The 17106-nt window shown below is 44.8% G+C and overlaps 1 protein-coding gene across 1 annotated transcript in view; it reads left to right on the top strand.

Moving 5' to 3' along the window:
- Positions 1-17106, top strand: part of LOC139536405 (arf-GAP with coiled-coil, ANK repeat and PH domain-containing protein 3-like) — a 185053-nt gene that overhangs the window by 66589 nt on the left and 101358 nt on the right. The window lies entirely within an intron of this gene.

Genomic DNA, 17106 nt, shown 5'->3' with positions numbered 1-17106 from the left:
GTTGCCCTTCAGTTCTGATATAACCGCTGCTATAGCAACACAAACCTCCTCAAGAGCAGCCATTGTTGCCCTTCAGTTCTGATATAACCGCTGCTATAGCAACACAAACCTCCTCAAGAGCAGCCATTGTTGCCCTTCAGTTCTGATATAACCGCTGCTATAGCAACACAAACCTCCTCAAGAGCAGCCATTGTTGCCCTTCAGTTCTGATATAACCGCTGCTATAGCAACACAAACCTCCTCAAGAGCAGCCATTGTTGCCCTTCAGTTCTGATATAACCGCTGCTATAGCAACACAAACCTTCTCAAGAGCAGCCATTGTTGCCCTTCAGTTCTGATAGAACCGCTGCTATAGCAACACAAACCTCCTCAAGAGCAGCCATTGTTGCCCTTCAGTTCTGATATAACCGCTGCTATAGCAACACAAACCTTCTCAAGAGCAGCCATTGTTGCCCTTCAGTTCTGATATAACCGCTGCTATAGCAACACAAACCTCCTCAAGAGCAGCCATTGTTGCCCTTCAATTCTGATATAACCGCTGCTATAGCAACACAAACCTTCTCAAGAGCAGCCATTGTTGCCCTTCAGTTCTGATATAACCGCTGCTATAGCAACACAAACCTCCTCAAGAGCAGCCATTGTTGCCCTTCAGTTCTGATATAACCGCTGCTATAGCAACACAAACCTTCTCAAGAGCAGCCATTGTTGCCCTTCAGTTCTGATATAACCGCTGCTATAGCAACACAAACCTCCTCAAGAGCAGCCATTGTTGCCCTTCAGTTCTGATATAACCGCTGTTATAGCAACACAAACCTTCTCAAGAGCAGCCATTGTTGCCCTTCAGTTCTGATATAACCGCTGTTATAGCAACACAAACCTTCTCAAGAGCAGCCATTGTTGCCCTTCAGTTCTGATATAACCGCTGTTATAGCAACACAAACCTCCTCAAGAGCAGCCATTGTTGCCCTTCAGTTCTGATATAACCGCTGCTATAGCAACACAAACCTCCTCAAGAGCAGCCATTGTTGCCCTTCAGTTCTGATATAACCGCTGTTATAGCAACACAAACCTCCTCAAGAGCAGCCATTGTTGCCCTTCAGTTCTGATATAACCGCTGCTATAGCAACACAAACCTTCTCAAGAGCAGCCATTTTTCGACAAGTGCATCTCGTTGTCGTCGTCAACTAAACTACCCTCATAGATGATCAGATTGGTCCCGTGGAGAGAAAGACTCAAACTGTTTGAATCTGGTGGTGGCCAGACTGTGTCTGTGTAGCCAATCAGAATGTTTTGTCAGTTTGAGAATGTAAGCTGGTGAGATCAGGATGGTTCATACGACGATACATCTGCCTTGCTCTCTCTCTCTGCATCCTCCTCTCTTCTATCCTCTGTTTCCCCCCAGCATGCTCTATAATAACCATGATCTCTGTGATGTTTCATCACACAGAGAGCAGCTCACCTCTGACTAATCTGTTCTGTCTCTCTGTGTCTCTTTGTGTCTCCATGTGTCTCTCTGTGTCTCCATGTGTCTATCTGTGTCTATCTGTGTCTCTCTGTGTCTCCCTGTGTCTCTCTGTGTCTCTCTGTGTCTCTCTGAGTCTCCCTCTGTCTCTCTCTGTCTCTCTCTGTCTCCCTCAGGGAGGGAGGGATAAAGGAAGATCCGGATGAAAGGAGGGAGAGATGGAGAGATAAAGATGGTGTTGCCCACTCTCTTCCTCTTCCTCCCTCTTTCATACCCCACAGGGAGAGAGGGAAGGAGAGAAAGGGAGAGACAGAGGGGGAAGGAGAGAAAGGGAGAGGGAGAGAGGGAAGGAGAGAAAGGGAGAGGGAGAGAGGGAAGGAGAGAAAGGGAGAGAGCGAGAGGGAAGGAGAGAAAGGGAGAGAGCGAGAGGGAAGGAGAGATAAAGATGGTGTTGTCCACTCTCTTCCTCTTCTTCCCTCTTTCATACCCCACAGGGAGAGAGGGAAGGAGAAAGGGAGAGAGAGAGGGGGGTGGAGGGAAGGAATGAGAGAGAGGGGGAAGTAGAGAAAGGGAGAGGGAGAGGGGGAAGGAGAGAAAGGGAGAGGGAAGGAGAGAGAGAGGGGGATGGAGGGAAGGAATGAGCGAGAGAGAGAGAGAGGGAAGGAAGGAGAGAGAGAGAAAAGGGGAGTGAGAAAGGGGTAAGGATGGAGGGAGGGTAGGATAGAGGGATGGAGGGATGAGAGATGGATAGAGAGAGGGGGATAGAGGGATGAGAGATGGAGAGAGGGGGAGGATAGAGGGATGGAGGGATGAGAGAGGGGGAGAGGGGGAGGATAGAGGGATGAGAGATGGATGGAGGGAGGGTAGGATAGAGGGATGAGAGATGGAGAGAGGGGGAGAGGGGATAGAGGGATGAGAGATGGAGAGAGGGGGAGAGGGGATAGAGGGATGAGAGATGGAGAGAGGGGGAGGGGGGATGGTGTGTTTGCCCCTTCATTATGTGGTGTTTGGTGTGAGAGCTGTGCTGTGTCATGTCTGAGATCAAACAATCCTGACCCAGCGGCGGCTCTTCTTAACTCCTCTTCACCCCAAAAACAGAGAAAGAGAGAGAGGCCAGGCTTGTATCCCAAATGGCACCCTATTCCCTATATCCCAAATGGCACCCTATTCCCTATATCCCAGATGGCACCCTATTCCCTATATCCCAAATGGCACCCTATTCCCTATATCCCAAATGACACCCTATTCCCTATATCCCAAATGGCACCCTATTCCCTATATCCCAAATGGCACCCTATTCCCTATATCCAAATGTCACCCTATTCCCTATATCCCAAATGGCACCCTATTCCCTATATCCAAATGGCACCCTATTCCCTATATCCAAATGTCACCCTATTCCCTATATCCAAATGGCACCCTATTCCCTATATCCAAATGGCACCCTATTCCCTATATCCAAATGGCACCCTATTCCCTATATCCAAATGGCACCCTATTCCCTATATCCAAATGGCACCCTATTCCCTATATCCAAATGGCACCCTATTCCCTATATCCCAAATGGCACCCTATTCCCTATATCCCAAATGGCACCCTATTCCCTATATCCAAATGGCACCCTATTCCCTATATCCCAAATGGCACCCTATTCCCTATATCCCAAATGGCACCCTATTCCCTATATCCAAATGGCACCCTATTCCCTATATCCCAAATGGCACCCTATTCCCTATATCCCAAATGGCACCCTATTCCCTATATCCAAATGGCACCCTATTCCCTATATCCCAAATGGCACCCTATTCCCTATATCCCAAATGGCACCCTATTCCCTATATCCAAATGGCACCCTATTCCCTATATCCCAAATGGCACCCTATTCCCTATATCCAAATGGCACCCTATTCCCTATATCCCAAATGGCACCCCATTCCCTATATCCCAAATGGCACCCTATTCCCTATATCCAAATGGCACCCTATTCCCTATATCCCAAATGGCACCCTATTCCCTATATCCCAAATGGCACCCTATTCCCTATATCCCAAATGGCACCCTATTCCCTATATCCCAAATGGCACCCTATTCCCTATATCCCAAATGGCACCCTATTCCCTATATCCAAATGGCACCCTATTCCCTATATCCAAATGGCACCCTATTCCCTATATCCAAATGGCACCCTATTCCCTATATCCCAAATGGCACCCTATTCCCTATATCCCAAATGGCACCCTATTCCCTATATCCCAAATGGCACCCTATTCCCTATGCGGTTCTGTCCCAAACCAGTACACGATGCAGTTAACTCAGGTACCGTTTCAGATGAGAGGAAAAGATTACATAGAGACCTGGCTGCATGTTCGTTCACACTTCCTTCACAACAGAATGAGGGAAACCAGCTGAGGTATACATATCAGTATTCTAATGGGAGTCCCCCCCCCAAAACCCTGATGTTTCCTGTGTTGGTAATTGGTTCGTTTTACTGTCAGATTTAGGAGAGCTTTGTGACCAGTAAGGGGTTGTGTGGCTCATTAGGATTTAGCTATAGGGTTTTGGTGTGTGTATGTGTGTGTGTGTGTGTGTGTGTGTGTGCGTACGTGCGTGCGTGCGTGCGGGTGTGGTAGAAATATTTAGATTGTGCCGACAACAGGCAGCATGTGATATAATCAGTGTAGTTATGGTCATGACACGTGGGATAAACATACTATTGTGGTACTACATTAGTTTACAGTGTGACTGTGTCTTTAGTTTACAGTGTGACTGGGTCTTTAGTTTACAGTGTGACTGGGTCTTTAGTTTACAGTATGACTGGGTCTTTAGTTTACAGTGTGACTGGGTCTTTAGTTTACAGTGTGACTGGTGTCTTTAGTTTACAGTGTGACTGGGTCTTTAGTTTACAGTGTGACTGGGTCTTTAGTTTACAGTGTGACTGTGTCTTTAGTTTACAGTGTGACTGGGTCTTTAGTTTACAGTGTGACTGGGTCTTTAGTTTACAGTATGACTGGGTCTTTAGTTTACAGTGTGACTGGGTCTTTAGTTTACAGTGTGACTGTGTCTTTAGTTTACAGTGTGACTGTGTCTTTAGTTTACAGTGTGACTGGGTCTTTAGTTTACAGTGTGACTGGTGTCTTTAGTTTACAGTGTGACTGGGTCTTTAGTTTACAGTGTGACTGGGTCTTTAGTTTACAGTGTGACTGGTGTCTTTAGTTTACAGTGTGACTGGGTCTTTAGTTTACAGTGTGACTGGTGTCTTTAGTTTACAGTGTGACTGGGTCTTTAGTTTACAGTGTGACTGGGTCTTTAGTTTACAGTGTGACTGGGTCTTTAGTTTACAGTGTGACTGGTGTCTTTAGTTTACAGTGTGACTGGGTCTATAGTTTACAGTGTGACTGTGTCTTTAGTTTACAGTGTGACTGTGTCTTTAGTTTACAGTGTGACTGGGTCTTTAGTTTACAGTGTGACTGTGTCTTTAGTTTACAGTGTGACTGGGTCTTTAGGGTACAGTGTGACTGTGTCTTTAGTTTACAGTGTGACTGGGTCTTTAGTTTACAGTGTGACTGGGTCTTTAGTTTACAGTGTGACTGTGTCTTTAGTTTACAGTGTGACTGGGTCTTTAGTTTACAGTGTGACTGTGTCTTTAGTTTACAGTGTGACTGGGTCTTTAGTTTACAGTGTGACTGTGTCTTTAGTTTACAGTGTGACTGGGTCTTTAGTTTACAGTGTGACTGGGTCTTTAGTTTACAGTGTGACTGGTGTCTTTAGTTTACAGTGTGACTGGGTCTATAGTTTACAGTGTGACTGTGTCTTTAGTTTACAGTGTGACTGTGTCTTTAGTTTACAATGTGACTGGGTCTTTAGTTTACAGTGTGACTGTGTCTTTAGTTTACAGTGTGACTGTGTCTTTAGTTTACAGTGTGACTGGGTCTATAGTTTACAGTGTGACTGTGTCTTTAGTTTACAGTGTGACTGTGTCTTTAGTTTACAGTGTGACTGGGTCTTTAGTTTACAGTGTGACTGTGTCTTTAGTTTACAGTGTGACTGTGTCTTTAGTTTACAGTGTGACTGGGTCTTTAGTTTACAGTGTGACTTAAAGGGAAGGAACCAAAGGGAGGGACATATATAGAGAAGGAACCAAAGGGAGTGACATATATAGAGAAGGAACCAAAGGGAGTGACATATATAGAGAAGGAACCAAAGGGAGTGACATATATAGAGAAGGAACCAAAGGGAGTGACATATATAGAGAAGGAACCAAAGGGGGTGACATACAGTGGGGCAAAAAAGTATTTAGTCAGCCACCAATTGTGCAAGTTCTCCCACTTAAAAAGATGAGAGAGGCCTGTAATTTTCATCATAGGTACACTTCAACTATGACAGACAAAATGAGAAAAAAAAATCCAGAAAATCACATTGTAGGATTTTTTATGAATTTATTTGCAAATTATGGTGGAAAATAAGTATTTGATCACCTACAAACAAGCAAGTTTTCTGGCTCTCATAGACCTGTAACTTCTTCTTTAAGAGGCTCCTCTGTCCTCCACTCGTTACCTGTATTAATGGCACCTGTTTGAACTTGTTATCAGTATAAAAGACACCTGTCCACAACCTCAAACAGTCACACCCCAAACTCCACTATGACCATGACCAAAGAGCTGTCAAAGGACACCAGAAACAAAATTGTAGACCTGCACCAGGCTGGGAAGACTGAATCTGCAATAGGTAAGCAGCTTGGTTTGAAGAAATCAACTGTGGGAGCAATTATTAGGAAATGGAAGACATACAAGACCACTGATAATCTCCCTCGATCTGGGGCTCCACGCAAGATCTCACCCCGTGGGGTCAAAATGATCACAAGAACGGTGAGCAAAAATCCCAGAACCACACGGGGGGACCTAGTGAATGACCTGCAGAGAGCTGGGACCAAAGTAACAAAGCCTACCATCAGTAACACACTACGCCGCCAGGGACTCAAATCCTGCAGTGCCAGACGTGTCCCCCTGCTTAAGCCAGTACATGTCCAGGCCCATCTGAAGTTTGCTAGAGAGCATTTGGATGATCCAGAATAAGATTGGGAGAATGTCATATGGTCAGATGAAACCAAAATAGAACTTTTTGGTAAAAACTCAACTCGTCGTGTTTGGAGGACAAAGAATGCTGAGTTGCATCCAAAGAACACCATACCTACTGTGAAGCATGGGGGTGGAAACATCATGCTTTGGGGCTGTTTTTCTGCAAAGGGACCAGGACGACTGATCCGTGTAAAGGAAAGAATGAATGGGGCCATGTATCGTGAGATTTTGAGTGAAAACCTCCTTCCATCAGCAAGGGCATTGAAGATGAAACGTGGCTGGGTCTTTCAGCATGACAATGATCCCAAACACACCGCCCGGGCAACGAAGGAGTGGCTTCGTAAGAAGAATTTCAAGGTCCTGGAGTGGCCTAGCCAGTCTCCAGATCTCAACCCCATAGAAAATCTTTGGAGGGAGTTGAAAGTCCGTGTTGCCCAGAAACAGCCCCAAAACATCACTGCTCTAGAGGAGATCTGCATGGAGGAATGGGCCAAAATACCAGCAACAGTGTGTGAAAACCTTGTGAAGACTTACAGAAAACGTTTGACCTCTGTCATTGCCAACAAAGGGTACATAACAAAGTATTGAGAAACTTTTGTTATTGACCAAATACTTATTTTCCACCATAATTTGCAAATAAATTCATAAAACATCCTACAATGTGATTTTCTGGATTTTTTTTCCTCATTTTGTCTGTCATAGTTGAAGTGTACCTATGATGAAAATTACAGGCCTCTCTCATCTTTTTAAGTGGGAGAACTTGCACAATTGGTGGCTGACTAAATACTTTTTTGCCCCACTGTATATAGAGAAGGAAGCAAAGGGGAGTGACATATATAGGGAAGGAACCAAAGGGGAGTGACATATATAGAGAAGGAACCAAAGGGAGTGACATATATAGAGAAGGAACCAAAGGGGGTGACATATATAGAGAAGGAACCAAAGGGAGTGACATATATAGGGAAGGAACCAAAGGGAGTGACATATATAGAGAAGGAACCAAAGGGAGTGACATATATAGAGAAGGTAATCAGGGATGTGCTGGAGTCCAGGTGAGTGTTATTATGCACTGATGCGCGTAACGATGGTGACAGGTGTGCGCCATAACGAGCAGCCCGGTGACCTAGAGGCCGGAGAGAGAGGAGCACACATGACACCTAGCCTCCGTGGCTCCGTTTGTAGACTATGTCACTTGCAACATTAGGATCATGAGTTAAACTCCAGCTGGGGGCTACCTTAACAACAAAAATGTATGCGCTCATGACTTGTCACGATCGTCTTGCGGTGAGAGAGAGGACCAAAATGCAGCGTGTGAAAAGTACATCTTTTAATAGATGACAAAGACGTAACACGAATACTTAATCAAAACAACAAACTGACGATCGTGACGCTATTTAAACAAACAGTGCTGACACTAAACACTACACAATGACATAGACAATTACCCACAAAACCCAATGCCTATGGCTGCCTTAAATATGGCTCTCAATCAGAGACAATGAACCACAGCTGCCTCTAATTGAGAACCAATCTAGGCAGCCATAGACATACAAACACCTAGACAAGACACTGACCCATTTAACATACAAACCCCTAGACAAACCAAAACACATACATTCCCCATGTCACACCCTGACCTAACTAAAATAATAAAGAAAACAAAGAATACTAAGGCCAGGGCGTGACATGACTAATCTCTTTCGATAAAAGAGTCTGCTAAAGGGGCATATATGACAATATATAGCCTGGTCCTACATCTGTGCTGTCTTGCCAGCAACGACAAGAGAGTTGTCAAGACAGCACACACAGGCCTAGGACCAGGCTAGGCAACACCAAGGTTGTGAGTTCAATTATAATCATTAGTTGTTTCGGATAGTGGATGGCTTTTCTCTTTGGTTCTGGGTGAGAGAAGAGCCTCATAACAGTTAAATCAAATGGATTATAGAATATAGACACACACAAGAAGACCTTGTCCATCTTTGTCACAATGATGTATAAGTCTCTTTGTCTGATCGCAGTTAATTCAGTCAATCGTTTCTTTTTGGGGGGGAAATCAGAATGAATCAGGGTGACGTTAGCTGTGATTGGGGTGTTTTGTGGGGCAGTGAAAGCCTCTTTGTTTGTAATGAAAGCATCACTGAGTAGATTGTGTTTTATTTGGGCTAGTTTTGTTTTTTTGGTGTGAAAAGCGGACAGTTTGGAGTAATGGGTGTTCGTGTGATTAGTGGTGTGTGTTTGGCTGCCACAGATAGGAGGACAGAGGCTTGGATTCAAGCTAGACAGTGTTTAAAGACTCTGCAGATGTCCCCCCTCAACTCCCTTCTCTCTAGAACACACACACACACTCTCCCCCTGTGGTTCCCATCTCAACGCCTGAAGGGAGAGCGGGACAGAAGAAGGAAGAGGATGGACAGAGAAATGGAGCAGAGCTTCCAACTGGCCCTCTGAGCCTGCTAATTATTCATATTGATGAGGGGATGATAGGAGAGAGAGGGGGAGAGAGAGAGAGAGAGAGAGAGAGAGAGAGAGAGAGAGAGAGAGAGAGAGAGAGAGAGAGAGAGAGAGAGAGAGAGAGAGAGAGAGAGAGAGAGAGAGAGAGAGAGAGAGAGAGAATAGTAGAGAGAGAGAGAGAGAGAGAGAGAATAGTAGAGAGAGAGAGAGAGAGAGAGAGAGAGAGAGAGAGATATAGAGAGAGAGAGAGAGAGAGAGAGAGAGAGAGAGAGAGAGAGAGAGAGAGAGAGAGAGAGAGAGAGAGAGGGAGAGAGAGAGAGAGAGAGAGAGAGAGAGAGAGAGAGAGAGAGAGAGAGAGAGAGAGAGAGAGAGAGAGAGAGAGAGAGAGAGAGAGAGAGAGAGAGAGAGAGAGAGAGAGAGAGAGAGAGAGAGAGAGAGAGAGAGAGAGAGAGAGAGAGAGAGAGAGAGAGAGAGAGAGAGAGAGAGAGAGAGAGAGAGAGAGAGAGAGAGAGAGAGAGAGAGAGAGAGAGAGAGAGAATAGTAGAGAGAGAGAGAGAGAGAGAGAGAGTAGAGAGAGAGAGAGAGAGAGAGAGAGAGAGAGAGAGAGAGAGAGATATAGTAGAGAGAGAGAGAGAGAGAGAGAGAGAGAGAGAGAGAGAGAGAGAGAGAGAGAGAGAGAGAATAGTAGAGAGAGAGAGAGAGAGAGAGAGAGAATAGAGAGAGAGAGAGAGAGAGAGAGAGAGAGAGAGAGAGAGAGAGAGAGAGAGAGAATAGTAGAGAGAGAGAGAGAGAGAGAGAGAAGAGAGAGAGAGAGAGAGAGAGAGAGAGAGAGAGAGAGAGAGAGAGAGATATAGAGAGAGAGAACACAAACACAAACACACCCCACAGAGCCCCAGGACAACAGCACAATTAGACCCAACCAAATCATGAGAAAACAAAAAGATAATTACTTGACACATTGGAAAGAATTAACAAAAAAACAGAGCAAACTAGAATGCTATTTGGCCCTAAACAGAGAGTACACAGTGGCAGAATACCTGACCACTGTGACTGACCCAAACTTAAGGAAAGCTTTGACTATGTACAGACTCAGTGAGCATAGCCTTGCTATTGAGAAAGGCCGCCGTAGGCAGACATGGCTCTCAAGAGAAGACAGGCTATGTGCTCACTGCCCACAAAATGAGGTGGAAACTGAGCTGCACTTCCTAACCTCCTGCCCAATGTATGACCATATTAGAGAGACATATTTCCCACAGATTACACAGATCCACAAAGAATTTGAAAACAAATCCAATTTTGATAAACTCCCATATCTACTGGGAGAAATTCCACAGTGTGCCATCACAGCAGCAAGATTTGTGACCTGTTGCCACAAGAAAAGGGCAACCAGTGAAGAACAAACACCATTGTAAATACAACCCATATTTATGCTTATTTATTTTAACTTGTGTGCTTTAACCATTTGTACATTGTTACAACACTGTATATATATAATATAACATTTGTAATGTCTTTATTGTTTTGAAACTTCTGTATGTGTAATGTTTACTGTTAATTTGTATTGTTTATTTCACTTTTGTATAATATCTACCTCACTTGCTTTGGCAATGTTAACACATGTTTCCCATGCCAATAAAGCCCCTTGAATTGAAATTGAATTGAATTGAATTGAATTGAATTGAGAGAGAGAGAGAGAGAGAGAGAGAGAGAGAGAGAGAGAGAGAGAGAGAGAGAGAGAGAGAGAGAGAGAGAGAGAGAGAGAGAGAGAGAGAGAGAGAGAGAGAGATGATCAGATGAGCTCCTGCATTTTTCAGCATTTTCTTTAAAAAAGATAGATTTAGAGTTAGTTAAACTTGGATTTTTTGTGGAACTGAGAGAGATACAGCTTCAACTGTATTCAACTGTAACTGACTTGATACAGCTTCAACTAGCACTGACGTGTCAAGTGAGAGGTGTCAAAGACCATTAGCCCAACAATGGCAGGAGAGTCGAATAGTCTACCCCAACCAAATGGAGAGGCCTTAGAAGCTCCCTCCTGCTGTTCAGAGGTAATTAAAATACAGTACCCTGTGAGTGTAAAGAATGATAAGGCAAGAAAAGAGCACAAAATGAAGCTCCTTATGGAAAATCAAGAGACACTTTTTGCTGACTATTACAAAAATGGGAACATCAGCAACCTTATCTTCCACACAAACCATCCCCTGGCATGGCACAGTGCTATATTAGCACACTACCCCTCTGTTAAGAGAGGGGGGGTTAACGAGGGGTGGAAACTCAGGATACTTGACAACGAGGACTCTGAGTCAGCTAACATAAATCTATACAGTGAGGGAAAAAAGTATTTGATCCCCTGCTGATTTTGTACGTTTGCCCACTGACAAAGAAATTATCAGTCTGTAATTTTAATGGTAGGTTTATTTGAACAGTGAGAGACACCAACTGTTGTCACCTTCTCACCAAGCTGCTTGGCAATGGTCTTGTAGCCCATTCCAGCCTTGTGTAGATCTACAATCTTGTCCCTGACATCCTTGGAGAGCTCTTTGGTCTTGGCCATGGTGGAGAGTTTGGAATCTGATTGATTGATTGCTTCTGTGGACAGGTGTCTTTTATACAGGTAAGAAACTGAGATTAGGAGCACTCCCTTTAAGAGTGTGCTCCTAATCTCAGCTCGTTACCTGTATGAAAGACACCTGGGAGCCAGAAATCTTTCTGATTGAGAGGGGGTCAAATACTTATTTCCCTCATTAAAATGCAAATCAATTTATAACGTTTTTGACATGCGTTTTTCTGGATTTTTTTGTTGTTATTCTGTCTCTCACTGTTCAAATAAACCTACCATTAAAATTATAGACTGATCATTTCTTTGTCAGTGGGCAAACGTACAAAATCAGCAGGGGATCAAATACTTTTTTCCCTCACTGTATAAGTCTGGAACAGTATTGGTACAGGGCAACCCCAAACAGTTTCAGCTGGACTTTCACCTAATCAAAGAATTAGCCCAGCAGGAGAAGCTCTCCCTTGATAAAGATACCCCCACCCCAAGCGGGTCAGACCAGACCTCTTCATCATATAACCCCACAGACGAGCAACCCTCAGCAGACAGTCAACCTCCCAGTACAGAGCACTTCTCCCTCATTGAAATGAAGGATAAATTCACCCAGCTGGAGGTAAGGCAGGTGGAGCTGGAACAGCAGGTGATTACACTCCAGTCAGCACAGACCCAGACAACAGTCCAGCACAACAACCCCTTAACCAGACCAGGAGAGCTGGAGGTGGAGAGAGACATATCTGCACTCTGGACAGTGGTGAGACAACTTCAACAGGAGAAAGAGCAGAAGCAGGAGCAGAACAAAGCACTAGAGGAGAGGATCAGACTGCTGGAGGAGAGGGAGAGGGGGATGGAGGAGAGGATCAGACTGCTGGAGGAGAGGTTGAGGGGGATGGCATGTGACAGAGAACAACCCACTAGGGAGGTGGCCATCCCCACAGAGACGCCAGCAGAACAGCCCACCTCAGCACCGGACAAAAGTCTCGACACCACAGCAGAACAGTCCACACCAGACCCTGACCATAGAGTCAACATCACAGCAGAACAGACAAAAGAAAAAACCCAAGCCCAGCAGCTCTCACCCCCCCTGAGCACCCCCCCTGTCAGCCACCCTGATAGCCCTCCTGACAACCCCCCCACACCCACTGAGAACAAACACAAGACACAGATTGTTCTCCTTATGGACTCAAATGGGAAATATATAGAAGAAAAAAAACTTTTTCCCAAACACAGTGTGTCTAAACTCTGGTGTCCAAACACCCAGCGCGCCCTAGACCTTCTGTCTGAGGACAAACTAGGCTCACCTAGCCACATAATAATACACACAGGCACAAACGACCTGAGAGCAAAGCAGGAAAGGGTGGCCACAGCACTGAAGGGAGTGATTGAAAAAGCTTCTTCTACTTTCCCCAATGCACAAGTGGTTATCTCCACCCTGCTACCACGAAAAGACTTCCACCCTGCTACAATACAGCGGGTAAACGCAAGCATTTCCCGTGACTGTGCCTCAAAACCAAATGTTTTCCTGGCCCACCACTCCACCCTGGACTTGAACAGCCTCTATGACCAGGTCCACCTCTATAAGGCAGCAGTGCCCACCTTTGTCCGGACTCTAAAGGACATCGCTCTCAAACGCAGCCCCAACACTTCACACAGGAGCAACAGATCAATAGACACCCCACCCAGACCAGCGAGACACCCTCCAAGACCTGCAGGACCCCCCCGTGGACCTACACATAGAGGACCCACGCCAAGAGGACTTACATCCAGACCACAGCACCCCCAGACACATCCACACCCCCACCCCAACCAATCAACACCCCCCCACATCAACCATGCCCACACCCCATTTAGGCCCCCTCAGATCAGACCTATGCCACTCCTGCCCACCCCATGCACCCCACCCCCGCAAAGAGAGCATCAACATGGAAGTCACACATACGCCCAGGTAGTGAGCGGGCAAACAGGCCCAACCCCCACTCTTACACTCGCCCAAGCCAACGGCATGTACCAGATGCTCAGCAGGCTCTGCTCACACTTACTGGCCTGAGGCCAAACCACACGGCCAACAACATTGGACACTTTATGGAACAAAAAGCCTTCACTATATCATCCTGGAATATCCAAGGCCTGAGGTCATCTGCCTTTGGCCTAAAGAGCAGGAACACGGACTTCACCAAAGAAATCGGTAATGCAGACATTGTCATCCTGCAAGAAACATGGTATAGCGGAGACGGACCCACTGGTTGCCCTCTAGGTTACAGAGAGCTGGTAGTCCCATCCACCAAACTACCAGGTGTGAAACAGGGAAGGGACTCAGGGGGAATGCTAATTTGGTATAGAGCAGACCTAACTCACTCCATTAAATTAATCAAAACAGGAACATTTTACATTTGGCTAGAAATTCAAAAGGAAATTATCTTAACAGAGAAAAATGTCCTCCTGTGTGCTACCTATATCCCCCCACTAGAATCCCCATACTTTAATAAAGACAGCTTCTCCATCCTGGAGGGGGAAATCAATCATTTCCAGGCCCAGGGACATGTATTAGTCTGTGGCGACCTAAATGCCAGAACTGGACAAGAACCTGACACCCTCAGCACACAGGGGGACAAACACCTGCCTGCAGGTGACAGCATTCCCTCCCCCATATGCCCCCCTAGGCACAACTATGACAACATAACCAACAAAAACGGGTCACAACTCCTGCAGCTCTGTCGCACGCTGGGTATGTACATAGTCAATGGTAGGCTTCGAGGGGACTCCTATGGTAGGTTCACCTATAGCTCATCTCTTGGCAGTAGCACTGTAGACTACTTTATCACTGACCTCAACCCAGAGTCTCTCAGAGCGTTCACAGTCAGCCCACTGACACCCCTATCAGACCACAGCAAAATCACAGTCTACTTGAACAGAGCAATACTCAATCATGAGGCATCAAAGCCAAAGGAACTGAGTAACATTAAGAAATGCTATAGATGGAAGGAATGCAGTTTGGAAACCTACCAAAAAACAATTAGGCAACAGCAAATTCAATCCCTTTTAGACAACTTCCTGGGTAAAATGTTCCACTGCAATAGTGAAGGTGTAAACTTGGCAGTAGAAAATCTTAACAGTATATTTGACCTCTCAGCTTCCCTATCAAATCTAAAAATCTCAAATAGAAAACCGAAGAAAATGAACAACAATGACAAATGGTTTGATAAAGAATGCAAAAATCTAAGAAATAAATTGAGGAACCTGTCCAACCAAAAACATAGAGACCCGGAAAACCTGAGTCTACGCCTTCACTATGGCGAATCACTAAAACAATACAGAAATACACTACGGAAAAAGAAGGAACAGCACGTCAGAAATCAGCTCAATGTAATTGAAGACTCCATAGACTCTAACCAATTCTGGGAAAATTGGAAAACACTAAACAAACAACAACACGAAGAATTATCTATCCAAAATGGAGATGTATGGGTAAACCACTTCTCCAATCTTTTTGGCTCTATAACAAAGAATAAAGAACAAAAACATATACATGATCAAATACAAATCCTAGAATCAACTATTAAAGACTACCAGAACCCATTGGATTCTCCAATTACCTTGAATGAGTTACAGGACAAAATAAAAACCCTCAAACCCAAAAAGGCCTGTGGTGTTGATGGTATCCTTAATGAAATGATCAAATATACAGACAACAAATTCCAATTGGCTATACTAAAACTCTTTAACATCGTCCTTAGCTCTGGCATCTTCCCCAATATTTGGAACCAAGGACTGATCACCCCAATCCACAAAAGTGGAGACAAATTTGACCCCAATAACTACCGTGGAATATGCGTCAACAGTAACCTTGGGAAAATACTCTGCATTATCATTAACAGCAGACTCGTACATTTCCTCAATGAAAACAATGTACTGAGCAAATGTCAAATTGGCTTTTTACCAAATTACCGTACAACAGACCATGTATTCACCCTACACACCCTAATTGACAACCAAACAAACCAAAACAAAGGCAAAGTCTTCTCATGCTTTGTTGATTTCAAAAAAGCCTTCGACTCAATTTGGCATGAGGGTCTGCTATACAAATTGATGGAAAGTGGTGTTGGGGGTAAAACATACGACATTATAAAATCCATGTACACAAACAACAAGTGTGCGGTTAAAATTGGCAAAAAACACACACATTTCTTCACACAGGGTCGTGGGGTGAGACAGGGATGCAGCTTAAGCCCCACCCTCTTCAACATATATATCAACGAATTGGCGCGGGCACTAGAACAGTCTGCAGCACCCGGTCTCACCCTACTAGAATCCGAAGTCAAATGTCTACTGTTTGCTGATGATCTGGTGCTTCTGTCACCAACCAAGGAGGGCCTACAGCAGCACCTAGATCTTCTGCACAGATTCTGTCAGACCTGGGCCCTGACAGTAAATCTCAGTAAGACCAAAATAATGGTGTTCCAAAAAAGGTCCAGTCACCAGGACCACAAATTCCATCTAGACACCGTTGCCCTAGAGCACACAAAAAACTATACATACCTCGGCCTAAACATCAGCACCACAGGTAACTTCCACAAAGCTGTGAACGATCTGAGAGACAAGGCAAGAAGGGCCTTCTATGCCATCAAAAGGAACATAAATTTCAACATACCAATTAGGATCTGGCTAAAAATACTTGAATCAGTCATAGAGCCCATTGCCCTTTATGGTTGTGAGGTCTGGGGTCCGCTCACCAACCAAGATTTCACAAAATGGGACAAACACCAAATTGAGACTCTGCATGCAGAATTCTGCAAAAATATCCTCCGTGTACAACGTAGAACACCAAATAATGCATGCAGAGCAGAATTAGGCCGATACCCACTAATTATCAAAATCCAGAAAAGAGCCGTTAAATTCTACAACCACCTAAAAGGAAGCGATTCCCAAACCTTCCATAACAAAGCCATCACCTACAGAGAGATGAACCTGGAGAAGAGTCCCCTAAGCAAGCTGGTCCTAGGGCTCTGTTCACAAACACAAACACACCCCACAGAGCCCCAGGACAACAGCACAATTAGACCCAACCAAATCATGAGAAAACAAAAAGATAATTACTTGACACATTGGAAAGAATTAACAAAAAAACAGAGCAAACTAGAATGCTATTTGGCCCTAAACAGAGAGTACACAGTGGCAGAATACCTGACCACTGTGACTGACCCAAACTTAAGGAAAGCTTTGACTATGTACAGACTCAGTGAGCATAGCCTTGCTATTGAGAAAGGCCGCCGTAGGCAGACATGGCTCTCAAGAGAAGACAGGCTATGTGCACACTGCCCACAAAATGAGGTGGAAACTGAGCTGCACTTCCTAACCTCCTGCCCAATGTATGACCATATTAGAGAGACATATTTCCCTCAGATTACACAGATCCACAAAGAATTCGAAAACAAATCCAATTTTGATAAACTCCCATATCTACTGGGTGAAATTCCACAGTGTGCCATCACAGCAGCAAGATTTGTGACCTGTTGCCACAAGAAAAGGGCAACCAGTGAAGAACAAACACCACTGTAAATACAACCCAT

The sequence above is a fragment of the Salvelinus alpinus genome, chromosome 12, assembly GCF_045679555.1.
Source record: "Salvelinus alpinus chromosome 12, SLU_Salpinus.1, whole genome shotgun sequence".
NCBI lineage: Eukaryota > Metazoa > Chordata > Actinopteri > Salmoniformes > Salmonidae > Salvelinus > Salvelinus alpinus.
This window is presented reverse-complemented; position numbering and strand designations above follow the sequence as displayed.